A 23,272-nucleotide genomic window follows, 5' to 3' on the forward strand; every position below is an offset into this window, starting at 1 on the left:
GACAACCTTGTCAGAATGTGGCCAGAAAGAAGAAAAGAAAAGACAGGCGTCAAAACAGCAGCTCCCATCAGACCAGGAGGCAATAGGGGCTCATGAGCGCTAATGGGAGGTTAATTCTAAACAGGGAATGAGAGGAGGGCATAAAAGGGGCAAAAAATAGCAAAAAGGACCGCAAAAGAAAGAGGACAGAACAAAGGCATAGGTGCAGAAATGAAAGAATACCACAACCAAGAAAAAAAAAATCATCATGTTATATCTTGGTATTTTGATCATATGTTTATTTTGTGTACATGTTTCCTTACATGACAGAGATGCTTAACAGCAATCACTAACATCTGTGACTTCAAACCGTAACTTCTGATCACTGTGTGGCTCATGTCAAAAGGTCTGACTGTCCTGATTACACAAAAGACCATTAAAGTTATGTTAGATCAAAAAGATGTCCTTTTTTCCTAATATATTAAATGGATTATAATTAATCTATTTGGTAAGCATATGCAAAAGAATATATATTTAATCAGGTAAATAAAATCTAAAAAGGGTTTATATGGAGTTATATATACAGAAATAGGTATGTATCCAAGGTGTGGAGTGGTCCTTTGCACAGATATACCCCTTTCCTTCTCCCTCCCCCACCCCCAAAAAAGCATAAAATGTACTGAATGGAAACTTTAGTGCACTGTGACTTTTCAACATAATGGTATGTGTTATTTTGTTAAACAAATATGCAGTAAATTTAATGGCTTCTGTCTTTGAATGAAACTATCCATAATATTAACAGCATGTTTCTGCGCTTAATTTAGCTAGGTAAAACTGACCAACATCAGTAAAGATCTAGAATTAAACTTGCTCAGGTCACTAGAGGGATGGCACAACCTATTAGGCGACGTAGGCGGTCACCTAGGGTGCTACAATTTGGGGGGCGGCGACCGCGGCGGTATTTCAGCAGCGGGACCTTCCGCCACCTCTGTGGGGGGCAGCATTTTGGGGCGGGACCTTCTGCCACCTAGGGTGGCAGAAAAGCTGGCGGCGCTCCTGGGTCACTAGATTCAATCTCTTGGTTAAAATTTATATCTTCTATCCAGTATCTTTAAAAAAATAATAATAATTAATAATAATAATAATAATAACAACAACATTACCTGCCATTGCAGTTCATGTGTGAATGAGTCACCAGAATCAAGATAAGCCAAACAATTTTTAAAAAGTAATTTGGGAAGTCAGAGAATGGAGCTACCCATTAGGATGCTCTGACAATAAGGTAACGCCATCATGAAATGAGTATGTAGGATTACTCATGGAAAGTTACTCATGGAAAATGGATAATTCACTTCTTACATACTTCAACACTGCAAAGAGCAATATGAGGTTTTCCTGTAACACACGCTAGAGCATTAACTTTGCCAGACACTTTATCTGGAGAAATCATCAGTAGCTAGTTTGCAGAACAAAACTCTGTAAACTAATATGAAATCAGGTGAAGAGCTCTAACTAATCATGTTAAACCTAAGTCAGAGTTACAAAGCAAAATATTCAGCAATATAAATGCCTCCTTAATGTATTGTTCAGAATCAAACCATCTATCCCAATGAGGACACAAGTCAATCATCAGTCAAATATAGCCACACAGAACTAAATGAACCTAACTTGAAACAGATAGGATTTAAAAAAAAAAAAAAAATTATAGGACAACCAGTTTTAAATAGCTTTCATTTAACTATAGAATTTGAATTCCAGAATTCCATCAAATCTGAAATAAATGTCTCAAGACCTCAATTTTGTATCTTACAGCAACTGTTTTATTTAGTATTTTCTAAAGAATTCTTTTATTCTGTATTTTTATTTATCCTGTAAAGATTTTTCAGGCACACGGAATCACAAATTCAGGAGTGAAGTGCTTTAACAGACATGAGACAACCTTTAAAACATCTACAATAACAGAAGAAACTTCAGAGTCTTACAAACTGATCAAAGTGCACAGAAAGCAGAGTTCTACAAAAAGTAGCATCCAAAATGTAACTAAGATAAACAGAAGCAATCTTTCTAGGGAAGAGGCCCTGATCAACTCCAAGCTGGGAGGCATACCAATGCATGTTTCTTCTCCCCAGTGCCAGCCAAAAAGAGCATGGCCATCTTGTGTCAGATACCAGCTGCTCAGTAAATAATGATAATCTCTGCACTATATAAACACATTTTTTCTACCCAGTATTACAAAGCAGATTCTAATGAATAAACTTCTCAATCCTTCCATATCCGGACCCAGCTCAACCTTTGGGTAAAACAGGACAGAGACAGAGTCATACTGATCAATCTGCCAAATCCCAAAATAAGGGACAAATGAATAGTAAAACAGAAAAGCTTAATATAATATAGAAAATAATTTGGCATTTGTAAATTAACAGTTTTAATCTCATTTTCTTTATGCCAATAATATACAATAATAAAAACGAGAGGAAACCAGGTCTGTGAGGAGTAGAAATAAATCAGAGTCTGCAGCAATGTTTTACTTGTAAAATTCCTAGAAAGTGGAAACAGAGGAACAGCCCACAAAGATCTCAAAACTACAGACTGAGGTAGACTGTGTTGCGACATATTTAGCAAATGAGCATGCTGAAAATGCAAAACATATATACACACAGAAAGAAAAATTAAGTTTCTTTATTAAAAAAAGTGTCAGGGTACCTATAATTTGAAAGATACAAGGGGGATAATAGCAACTGCCCTGACCTCCCCAGGCTACAAATAAATAACTGGTCTGTAATAAGAGGCAGTTGAGGGAGATCTATGGACTCAATCCGGGCTGAGCTGTAAGAAGCTGTCGCTGCCTCTTAGCTATGTCCAAGACCCTCTCTACTCAGCAACAAGCAGCTCCACCTCTCCCTTAAGTTCGAGGAGCCCACTTAGGACTAGATGCTAGGGAGGAGGACAGAAGAGGAGGGGGCAAATGAAGAGACAGGCAATGAATCCCGAGATGCGGAAGGATGGAAACAGAGATAATTAGGCATCCTTCATTGCTGTTGTATCTCCAATTCCCCCTCAATTCCCTGCCCCCATCCCCCAGGAGACGGGGATGTCAAAAAAAGTTGATCAGCCATTTCCAATATATTTTTGCTCCTTCTACTCCACCAATCCACTGAGCAGACGTGTTAGGTCTCTTCCTTCCTTCCTACTGCCCCCCACACCAGACCCCAACTTAGGAGGCGTCTTGTAGAGGAAATCTGAGCCATGGGGGAGGGAGGGGGGAACCAATTCATTTTCCGTGAATGGTTCTGCCTCCTTCCCTCCCGCCTCCATCAGACTTCCCTCTTCACGGTTAAAGGGGGCAAATAACTACACCCCCCCCCGGAAGACTCCCCACCCACAGCTCCCCTCCTCCTGTCTCCTCCACGGGAGAAGGACCTATTGGGTCCTCCAGCCCCTCCCCCTCTTTCCCCTCGCCCCTCAAATGGAAGAACTAAGCCTGTCAGAGGAGCATTTAAATGCCCCTAAGTCACTGTAACTATCCCCTCCATGCTGTACTTGCCCCCTTACCTCCGAGGGGCCCCAGAAACGGGCAGGGCTGAGGGCTTCGTTCGTCACGGTTCAGCTCAGCTGCCGCCGAGCCCCGAGGAGGAGCCGACTCTGGCACCCACCGACAGACTGACTCACACAACTAACTAACTACTACCAGCGGCCGGCCACAAGCAGAGACCACGCCCCCCACGGCGCGCGACACCAACCGTCCCTCCCCCTTCCTCGCGCGGGGCGCCAACCGTCACTCTCTCTACTGCGCGCACGGAGGAAGGAGAATCTAACCACTCGCGCGCTCCCGAGCACACGGGACACCGAGCCATGAGCGCGCTATCGCAAAGCGCACGCCGATTGGCTCGAATGGTGGCAAAGGGCGTGGCGCCTCGGGGTAGACACTATCGGTTTGCTGAGAGATGGTCCTAGTACGGTGTACTCAGAGCGAGAGAAGGGGAAACTACGATTCCCAGCATGCATTGCATCCACCCCGCCGCCGGGCCCTTTAAAAACTGCATCACCATGTACGTGAAGATATACTGCCGCCAGTCGGATCAAATAGTTCTGCGCTGGCTTTCTCCCTTTCCTTTCTCGGCTCTCAAGGGTGAAGCGAGAGGAGTCGGTTCACTCCGATTCCACTGTCGATTCCCTTGCGGAACCTTCCTACGGGGGGGAGGAGGACCGGGGAGGTAGGGTGTGAGAGAGGCGGAGAGATCTGTGCGGGGCAAAGGGAAGGGTAAAGCGGCTGTGTGTGTGTGTATGAGTCTGGAGGAGACTGAGTGGGGTGAGGGGATTGTGCTCCGTAGGGTGACCCCCCCCCTCCCGGAAATCCATCCTGCGGCAGGTCAGTAGAGAGGGTCTGAGAAGCCCCGAGACCCACGTATCCCATCTTCCCGTTCGTGCGGTGCGTGAAGGCTTCACTGGGGAAGGGGACACCCCCATGCCCTTGCTCCTAAGGGAAGGGGGGCCTGCCTGGGCACTCAAACCCCAGCAGGAGGTGGGGCAGGGGAAACGTATCTTCCTCCAGCTTCCGTCCCTCACCAGCCCCAGCAGCCTTTATTCAATCTCAGCCCCTCCTCCCCACTAACTTCTCTTGTGACGGGAGAGGAGGGGATGAGCTACTGGGCTTCCTAGCCCCCACCCCCACAAGACACCAAAGGAAATTGGGGAGTAATCTCTAGGATAGGGAGCCCGGGCCTCGGGTGGGGATGAGGGTTTGGAGGGGAAAGGAGGGTCAAATGCAGCTGGGGCCTCTTCTCATACAACCCCCATACCTGTTAAGGCACAAAGGGGGGGGGGGGGAGGAATGGTGGCGGTCCTTTAATTTCTTTATTCCATAAACCTTGACTGTCCTATGAGATGGTATAGTTGATACTGAAAACTGCAAGATTGAAAATCCACTCACAACTGGGGAGCTTTAACTGCTAGTTCCTGTAGCATTTAAGCTTCTAGTTCTTGGGTTTGCAAAGAAAATATAACAAACCTGAACAGCCTCTTAAATCTTCTGGTAGACTGCTTTGGCCTTTTTCAGAGCTCAGCAGTTGCAGAATACAATTGACAAGAACAGTTAGTTTCACTGCTACTGTCAGGGACCAATGGGTCAGCAGTAAAACAGATGAGAATGATGTCAGTGCCATGTTCTTTCTGCTCAGGAGAGCTATGAGCAGCTGCTTGCAGGAGGGATGAAGTAGTAGAATTGCACCTACCTTGCTGTGGAAGGGTAAAAATTCATCCTTCCACCCCCTCATAGCAGCCAGAAAGCTTTGTAGGGGGAGAGAGAAAAGGAATGTTGGAAGCAAGAAGCAGCTTTAGATTTATCAAACACCTCGTATCTAGAGGCTAAATTGAAAATTGGGACAGCACTCACCTTACCAGCAGATGGAGGCTGGTCTTCTTACTGAGGCATTGCCTCTGAAATTTGATTAAGGAGTGCAAGCATATTTCTCACAGGTGTATGGGTGATAGGCTTAGACCACTTGCTAGTTGGTGACCATGATTGGTACATTTTTCAAGACCTGATTATCCTTATTTTACAGATGTGGAAAGTGAGGCATGTAGGAATATTAACTTGCTTAAGGCCACATCATAAATCAATGATAGAGGTGGGAATAGAACGTGAGCACGCTTACTGTCACTTTAGAATGTTGGTGTGTGGTTCCTGAGAATATTTTCAACATGCGGTTAGGTATATAGATACTTATTTCATTGATTATGATGGGTATTTAAAATGCTAGGAAACTGCAACAGACACAGATAAGCATAGCAACATGCTATTCGGCTGCTACTTCACAATGGAAGGCTAATGCCTTTTTTAGACTTTTATTTTAATGTTTTCTAACAACTTCTGGCAGAGATGACTGGCTCCATTAACAATACTTTGCTTTTCTAAAGCATCTTCTAACCAGTGGTTACAAAATGCTTTGCAAACATTAAAGATTATCCTCATTTTAGGATTGAAGAAACTGAGGTGGGGAGACTTACTTTCCTGTGTTACACTGAAAGTCTGATAGAACTGGGTTTGGAACTCCTGATTCCAAATTCTTGACTTTAACAAGAATATCTTTCCTTGGTTTTGTCCTAAGTCCTTCAGCTCACGGCTTGAAAAGATTACAAGATACTTTTTAGCTGTTATTATCCCAGAGGTAATTATGGAGGATGAGATGTGTGGGCTGAGCAACAGTGAAGCCCAGGGGCAACATGTTGGAAGAAGCTCAGTTATTCTCCCACCAACAGTTGGGCAGAAGGTGAGGAGACTGAATTTTCTACCAGGTAGCTGTCTCTAGCACCCACAAGTAGGTTTCATCTTTTTTATTCACATCTAGCTGTTAGAAGGGGGTGGCAGGGAGAAAGAACTTTCTATCTTTCCTTTCTTCTGTCCAGAAGCTCTTTGCCATTATCTTTCTCCCAGAGAATACTGGTTTTACTCTACCTTTACACCCCAACTTTCATTTATTCATTTATTTATTTTAAGGGAAGGTCTTTCCTCTATGACATAGCCCCAGTGCTTGCAGTGGCTGCCTCTGTGGCTAGTTTTTTTCTAAGCAGCAACTGCTTGAAATGACATTCTTGACCATTTCACTGGTGCAAACAAGCTTTTGAATAGTAGCAGTGAAACTGATCAGTCTTTGCCAGGCTGCTGGAGAGCAAAAGGATAGTTATGAAAATTTATCAGACATCTCCTATATATGGGCCTAGAAGATAAGGTGATAAGTAACAGTCAACATGGATTTGTCAAGAACAAATATTGTCAAAACAACCTAATAGTGTTCTTTGACAGGGTAACAAGCCTTGTGGATGGGGAAGAAGCAGTAGATGAGATATATCTTGACGTTTGTAAGGCTTTTGATACTGTCTTACATGACCTTCTCATACGCAAACTAGGGAAATATAGTCTAGATGGAGCTACTATAAGGTGCATGAATAACTGGTTGGAAAACCATTCCCAGAGAGTAATCAGTGGTTCATAGTCCAGCTGGAAGGACATATCGAGTGGGATCCTGCAGGGATCAGTCCTGAGTCCAGTTCTGTTCAATATCTTTATAATGATTTAGATAATGGCATAGAGAGTACATGTTTGTGGACAGTACCAAGCTGGGAAGGGTTGCAAGTGCTTTGGAGGATAGGATCAAAATTCAAAATGATCTAGACAAACTGGAGAAATGGTCTGAAATAAAAAGGAAGAAATTCAATAAGTACAAATGCAAAGTATTCCACTTAGGAAGGGGCACAATCAATTGCACACATGCAAAATGGGAAATGACTGCCTATGAAGGAGTGCTGCGGAAAGGTATATGGGGGATATAGTAGATCACAAGCTAAATATGAGTCAACAGTGTAACGCTGTTGCAAGAAAAGCAAACATCATTCTGGGATGTATTAGCAGGAGTGTTGTAAGCAAGACATGAGAAGTAATTCTTCCACTCTATTCCGTGCTGATAAAGCCTCAGTTGGAGTATTGTTTCCTGTTCTGGGTGCCTCATTTGCGGAAAGATGTGGGCAAATTGGAGAAAGTCCAGAAGAGAGTAACAAAAGTGATTAGAGGTCTAGAAAATATGACCTGTGAGGAAAGATTGAAAAACTTGGGTTTGTTTAATCTGGAGAAGACTGGGGGTTGAGGGGTCTTGATAACAATTTTCAAGTATGTAAAAGGTTACAAGGAGGAGGTTGAAAAATTATTCTTGTTAACCTCTGAGGATAGAGCAAGAAGCAATGGACTTAAATGTCAGCAAAGGAGGTTTAGGTTGGACATTAGGGACAACTTCCTAACCGCCAGGGTAGTTAAGCACTGGAATAAATTGCCTAGAGAGGTTGCGAAATCTCCATCATTGGAGGTTTTTAAGAACATGGTAGACAAACGCCTGTCAGGAATGGTCTAGTTATTATATAATCCTGCCTTGAGTACAGGGGACTGGATGAGATGACCTACTGAGGTCCCTTCCAGTCCTACACTTCTATAATTAGCAGCAGAGTCACTTGAGCTATCTTTCTGCAGACTTACAAAGGCAGCACTAAATTGATCTATACCCATTTGTTGTTTGGAAGGCTCTTTGCAACTATAATGGATGGAAATGTATATATATATATTTTTAAATTGAGGCTTAAATTCTTCAGACATTTATATCGTAACTCTCCTCACTTGCTAGGGCAAGCTCATTCATCCTGAAAAAGTGGGTGAGTGGGATGCCACTATGTCTCACACCATCATCTTCCTCTTTGCCAGAATGAGAGTTGTATCAGTGCTAATGTTAGGTACAGATATTTCCTCCAAGCTGGATTCATGCTTTGCCACTGGTTGAAACAAAGGCTTCAGATAGTAATCTGGAGCATGACAAGCTCAGAATTCATTCACTTTAACGAATTACTAATACTCTGTAGTGAAGACAAGTGCTGGGTTTTTTTTTCTCAGCTAATCTGCCCCTTTGAAATGCCCTCACTGTCATCATTTGATTAGCTGACTTTGATCTCCTCCTGGCTTCAGTGGTTGGTTCCTGTATGAATTCAAGCTCAATTGTTTTGGTGCTGTAATTCCTGTGTGGTGTAGTACATGCTAGAGCTTTTTGTGGGTTTTGAAGTCTTTAATTTTTCTAGGCGCTGAAGAGTTACGTTTCAATTCACTCCCCACCCCCACCCGAAACTAAATTATTTGCTCAGCTTTAGCTGGAAGTGAAAAGCTCCATATCTCTGCACCAATCTTGTGCCCCTTCAACAATAGCTTTTACTTCCAGGAAAGTTGGACTATTTTGGTTTCACACTGAAGTGATTAGAAAATGTCTGCCCTTCCCTACTAAAAAGTACTGGTAAAACTAAAAACATTAATTTCCCACAAATCTTAGATATTAGACATTAAACTATTGTAAAATCTCCATTTCATAGATTAATAGATTCTAGGACTGGAAGGGACCTCGAGAGGTTATCGAGTCCAGTCCCCTGCCCTGATGGCAGGACCAAATACTGTCTAGACCATCCCTGATAGACATTTATCTAACCTACTTTTAAATATCTCCAGAGATGGAGATTCCACAACCTCCCTAGGCAATTTATTCCAGTGTTTTACCACCCTGATAGAGGTGGATGTTGTTGATGGAGGTCTTTATTTATAATGTCCTCAGACAAATAGGTAAAGATACTGTACGTACATGGTAACAAATGACTCCCCCCTCCTCTTTCTCAACAGACTAGATTGATAGTAGACATCAGTTGATTGATTTCAGTTTTGTGTATTGTATTTCTTATGCAACATACAGTAAACAGAACCAATGTAAAATAGTGCTGGTTTCACCATGTTACTATATTTGGAATTGTTGTGACTAAAAATCGGTTGGTTTTTTTTGTACGGAAGTAAATATAATAAGTTGTGACATTGTTGTAGACCCAACAATGTGCCTTTAAGTCACTAGAAAGCTAATGAATGAAGCAACTGAAAAAATTATTAAATAGGTTGTGTTGTAGCTTAAAGAATTGCCACCACCTGGAAGCAAGAAAAATCACTGTAGTTGAAACCGAATGACTTAAAGAAATGTGTTATTGATGAAAGCTATATGTATGAAGTCCCTGGCAAAGTGAAGGTGTTTTGGTGAAAAGTGGCAGTTTATTTAAAAAGGAACCCAAGAACTGTGGAATAGAGGGAAAGAATTGTGAACAAGCTTAAAATTCCTCTTTTCTTAAATATTGCAGAAGTGTCATGATGGTTTTTATTCATTCACTGTATTGAAAAAGGGGAGTTTGATGTGCTGGTGATCTTTGTTAGTGTTCCAAAATTAAAAAAAAACAAACTACAAAATAATTGTAATGCCACTTCTTTGGAACAGTTCTTAATTGAATTAAATTCTATTTCTAAATTACAATTTCTATGTTATGGAAGCAGTAGTTAATAGCACTCTATTGTAACGTAGAAATAAATTGCATGCATTAAGAAACATTGCTGAAGATCTGTTTGGACTCTTGCTACATGAATGTTCTTAATGCTTGTTACCTTAGTTCTCCTGTGCCCTAATGTATTTTTACTTCCTAGATACTAAAATTGTTCAGACATTCCTGTCTGGTTGATTTTTGTCTCCTGAATGTGATGGTTGTCTTTGGGACAATAGAGGGTTTTGGCCAATATGGCCTTGTCTACCCTGGTGAAAATTTAATTAAAAAAAAAAAAATGGAATAATTGGAAGCCTAGTGAAACTAGGGCTTTATCAGCCTAACCCAGTATTGCATTGTTTTAATTACTGTTTTTCAGCAACTTTAACTAAAATGATGGTTAAAACAGGTGTGGTTGCTAGAGTCTAGTTTATGCTGTAGCTCATGCCTCTTCAGGTGAACTGGTGTTAGAACTGATGGGAAATTTTTGTCAATTTCCCCACTGTGAACATAGCTTGGTTCTTTCACTAATTCCCTTGTCTTTCTTTCAAAGCCTTAGACTCCTAAAGGCATGTCAATTTCTAGCCTCACAAAGCTGTTTATCCATTATTTGCTTTTTTTAGCATACAATCAGTAAATACTAAACTAGGGTTGATTTACAAGGCCAGACTAGTCAATACCATACGAGCAGGGCCAGATTAAGGCAGCCTGGAGCTCTAGGCACACTGTGAACCTGGGCCCCTGTGGCTCCATCCACTAGCAACTCCTCCCACAAAAGTTAGGGACACTGGCATGGGTCCCCCTTCTACTCAGGATTGGCTGCTGAGGCATGCTTTCTACCCCGTTAAAAAAGAGGAGGCATCAGGGTACTAGTAGTACTCACTCCAGCAGCTCAGATGTATCTGGTTGGGTGGATATGCCAGACCCACTGGTTTTAGAGTTAGCGTCATATTGAGATTCATGGAACACTTCACACCTCTCAGAGCTGTTGTTCTGTGCAGTCTTCAGACTCACAAGGATATTGTTGCTTTGGTTACATTTACACTGAGTTCATGTTTTCAAGCTTTTCTTTGCAACCATCAGGGCTAGAAGATATAAAAAGGCACCAGAGACATCTCCATATTAAAATAAAAGCTGAAATTCTGATGTAATCATGAGTCCAGAATATGCTGAGCATGTCTCGTGAGCTGTGAAGTGGGAGATAAGTCTGTCACTTACCGTGTGCCTGGGAGAGATGGGGAAAGTGAGCTGTGAAAGAAAGCTTTTGGTAAGGTTATGTCAAGCTGTGTTTCCAGTTGCGCCCCAAGACTAGGGTTACCATCCGTCCGGGTTTCCCTGGACATGTCCGGCTTTTTCAGCGTTAAATGGCCATCCGGGGGGGGATTTCTAATCAAGTAGAAATGTCCGGGATTTCCCCCTTCCCCTCATGCAGAGTGCGGCTCGGCTGATTGGATGGCGGGGCCTGATTGAAAGCCACTCGCAGCCACTGGGGCCTCTAGCAGCCAGAGTCCCTCCTCCTCCCCCGCAAAGCAGCACAGAACAGTGTTTGAGTCCATGTGGAGCCCGCAGCTCTCCCTCTGCCAGGTGAGCAGGGCAGGCGGCGGGGTGTAGAGGCTGCAGGGTGAGGAGGAACAGGGCAGGCAGGGGCATAGAGGCTGCAGGGGCAGGGCAGGTAGGGGGTGCAGAGGCTGCAGGGGCTGCAGGGTGAGTGGGGAGCAGGGGGCACAGTGGCTGCAGGGGCAGGGGGTTGCAGGGGCTGCAGGGTGAGTGGGGAGCAGGGGGCACAGTGGCGGCAGGGGGGTGCAGGGGCTGCAGGGTGAGTGGGGAGCAGGGGGCGCAGAGGCTGCAGGGCAAGGAGGGGCAGGCAGGGGCATAGAGGCTGCAGGGGCAGGTGGGTGCAGGGCAGGCGTGGGGGTGCAGGGACTGCAGGGCGAATGGGGAGCAGGGGTCACAGAGGCTGCAGGGGTGGGAGGGGTGCAGAGGCTGCAGGGCGAGTGGGGAGCAGGGAAGCACTTAGCAACCCCCAACCAAGATCAGAGCGGGAGGGAGGAGGGGGAATGTGGGGTGCTCAGAGGAGGGGGCAGAGTTGGGGCAGGGACTTTGGGGAAGGGGTTGGAGAAGGGGCAGGGCTGGGGGCAGGACCGGGGCCCCGTGGAGTGTCCTCTTTTTTTAAATGTTTGAATATGATAACCCTACCCAAGACTTACATATGCAGCAGCCTATAGGGTTTGCTGTTTCTCTCTTCTGAAACTGTCATTGCATAAGTGTGACACAAAACTTCACATGCAGCTTTATTAGGAGCAGGTAAAGAGGTGTTTCCAATACAGGGAGTAATGGCACATGCGGTGGAATGATGCAGACTGGCCTATTAAGAGATTGTTCTCCAACCCACTTTTGGGCCATGGTGACTTTTACCCATAGCATTTCAAATCATGCCATCTGAAAATGTAACTCTTGTCTTTATTTAATCAAATCTCTAATGAATAGACAAAAGTAGTAAACAAATACACACTCTACACAAGCATACCATAATGCCTCACTTAAATCCTCCTTCAATCTCTCTTAGTGTTGGTGAGGAAAGATGGGGTCTGTGGAATTAACAAGTATGGATTCTGATGACTAAAGAAGGAAGCCAAATTAGAGTTCATAGACTCATAGACTTTAAGGTCAGAAGGGACTATTATGATCATCTAGTCTGACCTCCCGCATGATGCAGGCCACAAAAGCTGTCCCAACCCCTTTCCCTTGACTCTGCTGTTGAAGTCCCCAAATCCTGTGGTTTAAAGACTTCAAGTAGCAGAGAATCCTCCAGCTAGCAACCCCTGCCCATGCTGCGGAGGAAGGCGAAAAACCTCCAGGGCCTCTGCCAATCTACCCAGGAGGAAAATTCCTTCCCGACCCCAAATATGGCGATCAGTAGAACCCCGAGCATGTAGGCAAGATTCTCCAGCCAGACCCTCATTGGCCATTGATACTATCTACCAGCGATGGCACGCTGTTTATTTGACTAAAATCACGTTATCCCATTAAACCATTCCCTCCATAAACTTATCTAGCTTAATCTTAAAGCCAGACAAGTCCTTCGCCCCCACCGTTTCCCTCGGAAGGCTGTTCCAATATTTCACCCCTCTGACGGTTAGAAACCTTCGTCTAATTTCAAGCCTAAACTTCCCCACGGCCAGTTTAGATCCATTCGTTCTCGTGTCCACATTAGTACTGAGCTGAAATAACTTCTCTCCCTCCCTGGTATTTATCCCTCTGATATATTTAAAGAGAGCAATCATATCCGCCCTCAGCCTTCTTTTGGTTAGGCTAAACAAACCGAGCTCCTCGAATCTCCTTTCATACGACAGGTTTTCCGTTCCTCTGATCATCCTAGTGGCCCTTCTCTGTACCCGTTCCAGTTTGAGTTCATCCTTTTTAAACATGAGAGACCAGAACTGCACACAGTACTCCAAATGAGGTCTCACCAGTGCCTTGTACAATGGTAGCAGCACCTCCTTTTTCCTACTAGATATACCTCGCCTAATGCATCCCAGGACCGCATTGGCTTTTTTTACTGCCACGTCACATTGTCGACTCATAGTCATCCTGCGGTCTACCAGGACTCCGAGTCTTTCTCCTCCTCCGTTACTTCCAACCAATGCATACCCAGCTTGTAACTAAAATTCTTGTTAGTCATCCCTAAATGCATCACCTTACACTTTTCACTATTAAATTTCATCCTATTTCTGTTACTCCAATTTACAAGGTCATTCAAGTCTCCCTGCAGAATATCCCGATCCTCCTCCGAATTGGCAATACCTCCCAACTTTATGTCATCCGCAAACTTTATCAGCCCACTCCTACAATTGGTTCCGAGGTCAGTAATAAATAGATTAAATAAAATGGGACCCAAAACCGAACCTTGAGGAACTCCGCTGGTGACCTCCCTCCAACCTGACAGCTCACCTTTCAGTACGACCCGCTGCAGTCTCCGCATTAACCAGTTCCTTATCCACCTCTGGATTTTCATATCGATCCCCATCTTTTCCAATTTAACCAATAATTCCTCGTGCGGTACCGTATCAAACGCTTTACTGAAATCGAGGTATATTAGGTCTACTGCATTTCCCTTATCTAATAAGTCTGTTACTTTCTCAAAGAAGGAGATCAGATTGGTTTGGCACGATCTGCCTTTGGTAAAACCATGTTGTAATTTGTCACAATTGTCATTGACCTCAAGGTCCTTAACTACTTTCTCCTTCAAAATTTTCTCCAGGACCTTGCACACTACAGATGTTAAACTGACAGGCCTGTAGTTACCCGGGTCACTTTTTTTCCCTTTCTTAAAAATAGGAACCACATTAGCTATTCTCCAGTCCAACGGTACCACCCCTGAGCTTAAAGATTCATTAAAAATTATCGCTAAGGGGCCTGCAATTTCTCGCACCAGTTCCTTCAATATTCTTGGATTAAGATCATCCGGTCCGCCCGAATTAGTCCCGTTAAGGTGTTCGAGTTTGGTTTCTACCTCGTATACGGTAATCCCCCCTCCTGTATTCCCCTCTGTCACGCTGCCAATATTCCTAAGCCCTTCATTGGCCTCATTGAAGACTGATGCAAAATATTCGTTTAGATATTATGCCATGCCTAGATTATCCTTAATCTCCACTCCAGCTATAGTCTTCAGCGGTCCCACTTCTTCTTTCTTTGTTTTCTTCCTATTTATAGGCTATAAAACCTCTTACTATTGGTTTTAATTCCCCTCGCAAGGTCCAACTCTACACGGCTTTTGGCCTTTCTCACTCCATCGCTACATGCTCTGACCTCAATAAGGTAAGTTTCCTTACTGATCTTTCCCCTCTTCCACTCTTTGTACACTTTCTGTTTTTTCTTAATCGCCCCTTTGAGATGGTCGCTCATCCAGCTCGGTCTAACTCTCTTGTTTACTAACCGTTTTTCCTTTTTCGGGATACAGGCCTCTGACAGTTCCTGCAACTTTAACGTAAAATAATCCCAGGCATCATCTGCCTTTAGATCCATAAATATGTTAGCCCAATCCACTTCCCTAACCAGTCCTCTTAATTTATTAAATTTAGCCTTTTTAAAATTGTAAACCCTAGTCTTCGATTTAATTCTGTTAATCCTTCCATTTATTTTAAACCGAATTAGCTCATTATCACTTGAGCCCAGGTTGTCCCCTACAACCATTTCCTCAACGAGGTCCTCACTACTCACCAAAACCAAATCCAAAATGGCCTCCCCCCTCGTCGGTTCAGCTACTACTTGATCAAGGAATTGATCAGCAAGCACATCTAGGAACATCTGAGCTCTATTATTGCTACTAGCATTTGTTCCCCAATCTATATCTGGGAAGTTAAAGTCCCCCCATAATTACACAGTTCTTATTAGTATTTACTTCTCTAAAAACATTAAATAGTTCTTTGTCCATATCCAGGGTAGATCCCGGCAGTCTATAGCACACCCCAAGCGCTATCCCAGGGGAGGCTCTAGTAGTTTTTACCCAGTGTGAGTATTGCCCAGACGGACTCCGTCTTATCCATTCCATCAGTTATTATTTCTTTACAGCTTACCTCATTATTGACATACAATGCCACCCCCCCACCTTTACCTTTGTTCCAGTCGTTCCTAAACAGCACATACCCTTCCATACCTGTACTCCAGTCGTGACTACCGTTCCACCACGTTTCAGTTATTCCTACGATATCCAGTTTCATTTCTCGGACCAGGAGCTCCAATTCCTCCATTTTGTTACCTAGGCTTCTCGCATTGGTGTATAAACATCTTAATGTATGCCGTTTAGCCTGTCTCCCATTAGTTATGCAATTTGTTACAGACCCCTTACTGTTCATCCCCCCTCTCCTTCTTATGTCCAATCCCATCCCCCCGGCTATATCTGTTCTTATCTTATCACTCTCCTTTTCAATGTTGGAATCTGGCGTGGAGATTAACTGTACATCTCCCAACCGTCTCCCCCAACTTCCTAGTTTAAAGCTCTTTTGATGAGATGAGCCAGCCTCCCTCGCGGAAGTCTATTTCCTTCCCTACTCAGCTGTTCTCATGGGATGGACTTCACCTGTCTGTCCCTGAAAGCCTCCCAGTGGCCATACATCCCAAAGCCCTCCTTATAGCACCACTCCCTTAGCCAACTATTTATCCTCACGATCCTGTCAGCCCTTTGCTGCCCTTCTCTAGGAACAGGCAGAATCCCACTAAAGATGATCTGAGCCTCGATTTCCTTGAGCGTCTTCCCCAGTCTGGCATAATCTCCCTTGATTCTCTCTAACGAGAACCTAGCTGTGTCATTCGTTCCTACGTGAAGGATGATCAAGGGGTTCTTACCTGCTCCTTTTAGGATCCTTTTCAACCGCAGGTCCACATCCCGTATCTTAGCGCCCGGTAGACAGCACACCCTTCTGTTCTCTGGGTCCGCCCTGATCACAGGCCTGTCTAACCTCCTCAGTAAGGAGTCCCCAATCACGTAAACCTCCCTTTGCCTGGCGACAGTGCGATCTACTAATCTATCCTCTGTTTCCTCTAGTCGTAACCTGTGTCCGTTCCTATTTTCCCTTATACTCCCCCTTGTGCCATCCTGTATCCTCCCGGGGCCCAGATTTGGTGCTGTCTCCATCAACTCCTCCCCTCTCTCTATTGGACTAACTGCTCTTCTCTTCTTCCTCACCCTCCCACCTTCAGTTACCACCTGCTGCCCCCCCTCCTCATTATCCAAACACCCAAACCTGTTCCTGAGTTCTGTTTCCACTTCACTAGCCCTCCTTTTCCTTGGCCTGCTTCTCACGGTGACATGCTTCCACTGTCCTTGTTCTCCCCCTAACATTCCCCCCTCTCCCTGCTTCCACCTGCACCCCTGAGCATTCCCCTTCAGCCCCTCCTTGCCTTTCCTTCATCAGCTGCTCGAACCCCTTCTAAACTCCACCAGGGTATCTACCTGCATCTCCAACCCTCGAATCTTTTCTTCCAGTAACTGTATTAGGCAGCACTTCATACAAACATACCTCTGTTCAGGCTCACCCGCTAGCACCATATACATACCACAGCTTCCATATGCAATCATCTGCATTCTGTCCCCTGCTGTTTGGCTCATGGCTGCTGCAATCTCTGCCCACAGCACCTGGGGAAACAGAGCACACAAGACACTGCGCCCTCCTGCCTCCCCTTCCGCCTCCCCCTGCAAACTCCCACTCAAACTCCCTTGTTAGCAGCCCTGTTTGCTGCCTCCTGTGCCGCTGCTCGCAGCTGTGTTGCCGCTGCTCGCAGGATTTCTTGAGTTGAGGATTTCTTGTAGAAAATGCCCTGCCATCGGGCTCCTGCTTATTTGAAACAATGGACCTATAGCTTGAATAGTCTGCTGTTCCCAACTCTGCTAATACACCTCTACCCCAATATAATACGACCCAATATAACATGAATTCAGATATAACGCAGTAAAACAGCGCTCCGGGGAGGCGGGGCTGCATGCTCCGGCGGATCAAAGCAAGTTCAATATAACGTAATTTCACCTATAATGCGGTAAGATTTTTTGGCTCCTGAGGATAGCGTTCTATCAGGGTAGAGGTGTATTACATTAGAGGAGAGGCAAACCCTCAGCGTCCCCATTAATTTAGGGCTCTAGAGATGGAAATTTAGTTTCTAGACAGAGTTCAAGAGGCTATTGGAAGTCAATGAAAGCAGAGTACCTGTGTTGTGTGATTCCGGTATGACTCATTGCTCAGCAGATGTGAGGCTGACTTTTGCAGTGACTAGAGATTCTGACAAGTATCAGGGGGGTAGCCGTGTTAGTCTGTATCTCCAAAAACAAAAAGGAGTCTGGTGGCACCTTAAAGACTAACAGATTTATTTGGGCATAAGCTTTCATGGGTAAAAACCTCATTTCTTCAGATGTACAGTTTTATTTGGGCATAGCTATACATCTGAAGAAATAAGGTTTTTACCCACGAAAGCTTATGCCCAAATAAATCTTAGTCTTTAAGGTGCCACCAGACTCCTTGTTGTTTTTGGAGATTCTCAGTGGTTCCAATCCACTCTTTTTGAAATTGGAGTCAGCTGTTCACCACTCAAATTGCACAAGACTAGCATGATGATGGTGAGTTTGAGGAAGAATCTGGAAGAGTTAGTGAGGGAAACATCTGCAGCCCTGCTTAAGATAACATGGCTACCATTTATGAGGCAGGTTTGTGTTCTTGGAGTTTTATTAGATTCTGATGTTGGAAGATCTAGTAACTATAACCAAAAAGATGTTTTGCATCTGTCTGGGGCCAAAGGAGCACAGCTTTTCTTTTTAGCTGCAGACATACCATCAATGGGATCCTGGTCCATGAATAGGGCTCCTAGGCACTACAATAATACAAATGAATAATAATAACATGCCTCTGTCACCTCAAGATTAATTTACTGTAATCTCTAGTTGGGACTGCATATTATTCACAATACTGGATCAGCTGGTCCAGATGTGTTGGAAACACAGAGTTAAGTACAGGCAAATGTACTGAATATGCTGCAGTTTACCAACTTCTTATGGCCTCAAACATGTTGAACAAGAAGAGTGACGAAACAGATCTCAGACTATTTCACATGAAAGCTATCACGTCAGAAGAGAAATTGCCCCAAAACCACCATCTGTTAAGCAATGAACAGAGCCTCTCTAACAATTGTCAGTATCAAAGGGGTAGCCGTGTTAGTCTGGATCTGTAAAAGCAGCAAAGAGTCCTGTGGTACCTTATAGACTAACAGATGTATTGGAGCATGAGCTTTCGTGGGTAAATACCCACTTCTTCGGATGCATGTTGACATCTAACAATTGTGTATCCCTTAAATAAGCAATGGTATCAGAGGCAGTTGATAGCCTATAAAATCAGCGCAGACAATTCATTGTCCACCATTGTAAAGAGAAGCTCCGTAATCAGTATTGCTTGTTGCTCAAACCCAAGTCTAAAGTCCAAATGAGTGGGATTCAGGAAAGATGAAATCTGTAGAACCTGTCATGGGTCCTGCCACAATCCTCTCAATAAACTTTCCCAAAACTGGAAGATGATGTGCAATAGACCCAGTACTTCTCTGACCTTCACTCTCCAAGAAGTTGTCTCCAACTTGCAGAGACCTTTACCACCTTCAGAAGGGCTCAGTGTTGCCTACTCTTTTGATTCTTGTGATATTTCGTGGTTGTCTTAAAGCCCCACCTCCTAGAGTCATGTGATTAAGTGAGACTCTCTTTTTTCTTTCTTTTCTCTCTCTCTCTCTCTCTTTATTTAAAAAAAAATGGGGGGGGAGGGTAGCCATCATGATTGCCAAGAAAAAAACTGAAAATGTGAACTTCAAAGTCTCAAAAATTAGAAGATAAATTGTGACTGGGTGCCTGGTATGGGCCGCACTGAAAACGCCATGCTCAGTACAGACTGTAAGAAATAGGACAGACAATCCCCAAAGCTCTTGGTTTAATCTATAATTAGATTCACCAAGCCAGTAACAAAAGAGCTTCTGCAGTAACCTACTGGTTAACCAGAAGCCAAATGTAGTCCCCTGTACAGGTTTAATAATAAAAGAAAGGGGCAGTTATAAATGGTTAATAGATCATACACATACACATGATTGCAAAGTCCTTATATCAAGTTTGTAGCAGTGATAGAATAGCTTGCTGGCTTGTAAAGTTTCTCTGGTAACTTCCAAAAGATTGTAAGGTTCTCAGTCCATAGTTCAAGATGCTCCTTTTAGTTGTAAATCCACAGTCCAGAGAATCAGATCAGGAAACAGTCAAATTAGAGCTGTCTCAGGTGCCTTTTTATATCCTCTGCCATGTGCATGGAAACTTACTGTTCTAAACAAAGTCCACAGCCCCTGTTTGTAGAAAGTTACTGGCCCAACGTGGAGTCCAGGGTCACAGGAGCATCTCATATATCCTTACATGATTTGCTGAGTCACAGGAGGGTGGCCATTGGCTCCTCAGGAAGAGCTACCTGGACGGGGTAAGCAGTGATGTAAATTCTAGCTGGGAGGTGTCACCCACAAATGCAACACGTGTAAGATATAAGTACATAGCCAATATTCATAATTTCTGATACAATGATGATACATGCATATAAATAGGATAATCATACTTCAAATCATAACCTTTCCATTGATACCTTACATGATACACTTTGTATAAGATTTATGGAAATTGTATAACAGTGGTAAGTGATATAAATGATCACCTTTCTTGTACACAGCATCCCAAACCTCACAATCCCATAACAAAAAAAAAATCTCAGAACTTTTTTTTTTTTTAAATCATGATTTCAAAGCCAATGCCATGATTTTGGTGCGGGAGGCTCACTCATGATTTTTAACTGTTTGGGGCTCGCAATATCAGAGAATGAGTCTGGATGAAACACGAGCCGTAAAGAACTAGCAATTGTCCCCTCCAGCCATTGCTCTGTTTTCATGCAGGTATACAAGTTATTCTGAATCTGAGTACCTTTATCCTCAATGTAACATGAAAACTCTGCTTTGTAACTGACTGGAGGCAGCATGGGTCCAGCAAGCTGTCTTGTGGGCTGTTCTGGAAGTGAAGAAGCATTTTGTTATACCATGCAGCCTAAAGTTCTGACTAAAAATTCCATATGCTGTAATGCCCCGTCGTCTTCCACCAGTGCTCTGGCAGTTTCCAATTTTGCTTTATCATTTGCAGGTCATCTCTAAACCACTGTACTGCATGTGTTACTATGTTTTTTGTAAAATGATCTGTAAAAAGTACTAAGCATTAATACTGAAATCTGGAAGCACTAATAGTGTCTTTTTGAAGTATTATATTATGGCTGGTGTTGGGAAGAGAAGGCAGGAAGAACTGCCGGGTTCTCTGACTCAGCTGTGATCTCTGACCCTTCTTCATATTCTTGTAAATATTTTAAAGCCATAAATAGACTCCAGTACATATTGCTTACTGAAGATTGATGTCCTGAAACCTAAATAACATCAGGTTTAAAATTGTATTCAATAGTAGCAGATACTTGAAGCTCTGAGTTCCATGAGCTATGGAAATGAGGTGTGTTTTTTTTTTTTTTTTTTTATTCCTAATTCTCATCTTGAAATAGTCTGGAAAAATGTACTGGTCCTGAAAGCATTTGTACTAGTCCCCAAATGGTACTAGCCCTGACCAGTCGCAAGGACCTGCTCTTGTTTGCCAACCGGTCCAAAATTGAATACAGCTGTTCTGCACTAGAATTTCCAACCTGTTTTCGTTAAACATTGAGACCTTTCTTTTCTTTTTATTTTTTTTTTATTTTAAAATGGATTGTCTTGCATCAAGAGTATTACAAAGAGGCTGTGGGTCTTGCTAACACTTTAAAACATGGAGTTTGCTTACATTAAAAAAGCTGTTTGCTTTTTTTCTCCTAAAACAAGTATATATTTTTATAAAATTCTTGAGGTGGTTAACACAAAATCAGTTACAGGTCTGTCGCATCTTACGCGCATTTAACATGCGCGATTTCAGCTTTTCGCGGTTGGCAAAAACAAAACAAAAAAAACAAAAAAGAGGAAAATAACAATTTTAATACTGTACCCGTAGTGCGGGCGATTCCGCCCACCATTACACTCAATGTAATTTTGATTATACGCGATTTTCGCTTTACGCGCTGACTGCGGAACGTAACCCCAGCGTAAGATGAGACAGATCTGTACTCCGCTTACATTTAATTTTGCTAGCTAGAGCTACTGCAAATGTTTTTCTCCGTTTGGGAAAAAAAATGTATTTTAAAAAAGTAGTTTTGAACAAACACATACATTGAGCTAAGCTATTATTCAGTGTATATTCTAATTCCTTATTACCACTTATAAAATAGCCTAAATTCTGTTTTAAGAGTCTAGTCCAGCAAATTGTTTATCAAGGGAACTATTATAAGGGAATGTTTATCAGAGCATTTGCAAAGTATGCAGAAAATAACTGAGTACACCAAACCTTTCAATTTGTTCCCAGAGCTCAGATGCCTGTACTGCTGTGAACTGGAAGAGCATTGTGAGTATTGATATGCAAATAAACACACAAAGCATTTAAAGGTTTATAATAGGGAGAGAGTGGGAGGATGGAGGAGATTACAAATGCTTAGAAAATGCCAGAACATTTCTAAAATTCTAACTATCGCTTTTAGCTTAATGTTTTATTATATACTCTTGGGAATTAAACTGTATATATTTTTAAAATCTAATATCTATTCATGCAGTACTAGTTGATTAGAGATGCATCTCTATTCTGAGGCCAGCAAAGTTTTCAGATAAGAGTTTATAATTGCCTATTTCTGGAGTCTTCTAAATAAGGATTTTAAAATGTAGAAACTTTATTGGTCTATAGTGCCCTATATGCTTTTTCTTCAGGTTTTGCAGATGTGGATCACTGACCTACATAACCAATAAGAGATTGTGATTGATGTTGGGATAGGGTTGCCGATCCCTGCTCTAGGCACTATATACAACAAATTAAGAGACAGCAAACTATGTGGGGCAGGGACTATCTAGATAAACACAGGGAATAAGGGGAAATGAAGGCACAAGAGCAGTGAAGTGACTTGCCTAGAGCAATGGGGATCCAATCTCAATGGGAATTCCAGGTGCTACTATAATATAAATGATACAGTGTGCCCCACTGAGACTGAAAATGAAAATTAGCCTACCTTCTCACATTTCTTGAAAATGTTACTACTCAAGAAAATAAATGAATTATTTGCTCTCTCTCCTCCCCTCCCCGCAGTTGTCCTTCTCCTCTCCCAGCTCCATTCACTCTATTGCCCTATATACAGACATTCATTTTGTGCTCTTTGCCTAGTGAGGGCAGAACACTCCTGCTAACTAGTGGGATTTACAAGGGTAACTGCATTTTAGATCACAGTTGTCCTTGGAACAGTTACTTAAACTTCTCCACTAGCCTGCCTTTTTGTATAGCTCTGCAGGAGAAAAGATTACATTGTGGGGGTGGGAGGAAATTGCTGAGAGTTGGCTTGTATACGGTTAGTGTCACAAGTCACTTTTCTGTAAGATGGCAGCTGCCAGCTGGAGTTTGCCTTTGGTATGCCAATTGTAAAATTTAAATAGTTGTTTTCAAATGCTGTTTAATTTTTTTTTTTTAAATGTGATAAGTGCTTCTCACTGTGTGATTAAAATACAGAACTGAGTATAATGGCAGAGATTAGAAAATGTACCAAATGCTAGAGGCTGATACAAAAGGCAAAGCAAGGTCAATGCCATAGTGAGAAGTCCAGCTCTGTCCACAGCTGTTGAGGAGGAGAAGGAAGTCCTGAATTTCCCCGCATGGTGCTGTCCCTAGATCTGCTGTGGGGAAGGGAAGAGCTTGATTTTTTGTGGCCTCTGGTTAGTAGGTGTGGCATTACAGTCTATGATTTTATAAAAATATGCTAATAAGTGAATATAA

General features: G+C 43.1%; 2 protein-coding genes across 10 annotated transcripts in view; one reads left to right on the forward strand and one right to left on the reverse strand.

Annotated features, from left to right (window-relative positions):
* The window catches only part of PEAK1 (pseudopodium enriched atypical kinase 1), a 216,450-nt gene extending 212,820 nt beyond the window's left edge, over positions 1-3,630 (reverse strand). For all 5 annotated transcript variants that reach the window (XM_054041613.1, XM_054041611.1, XM_054041614.1 and 2 more), the window contains exon 1: positions 3,532-3,630. The gene's annotated coding sequence lies outside the window, so the exon portion shown is untranslated. The remainder of the gene's footprint in view (positions 1-3,531) is intronic.
* A 622-nt stretch (positions 3,631-4,252) lies between these two features.
* The window catches only part of HMG20A (high mobility group 20A), a 75,135-nt gene continuing 56,115 nt past the window's right edge, over positions 4,253-23,272 (forward strand). For 2 of the 5 annotated variants that reach the window (XM_054041911.1, XM_054041907.1), the window contains exons 1-2: positions 4,253-4,348; positions 21,827-21,865. The gene's annotated coding sequence lies outside the window, so the exon portion shown is untranslated. Of the gene's footprint in view, positions 4,349-11,284; positions 11,437-14,585; positions 14,671-21,826; positions 21,866-23,272 lie in introns of those variants that run through there. The other 3 variants (XM_054041908.1, XM_054041909.1, XM_054041910.1) reach the window with 3 other exon arrangements.

This window comes from Malaclemys terrapin, chromosome 10 (genome assembly GCF_027887155.1).
Source record: "Malaclemys terrapin pileata isolate rMalTer1 chromosome 10, rMalTer1.hap1, whole genome shotgun sequence".
Classification (NCBI taxonomy): Eukaryota; Metazoa; Chordata; order Testudines; family Emydidae; genus Malaclemys; species Malaclemys terrapin.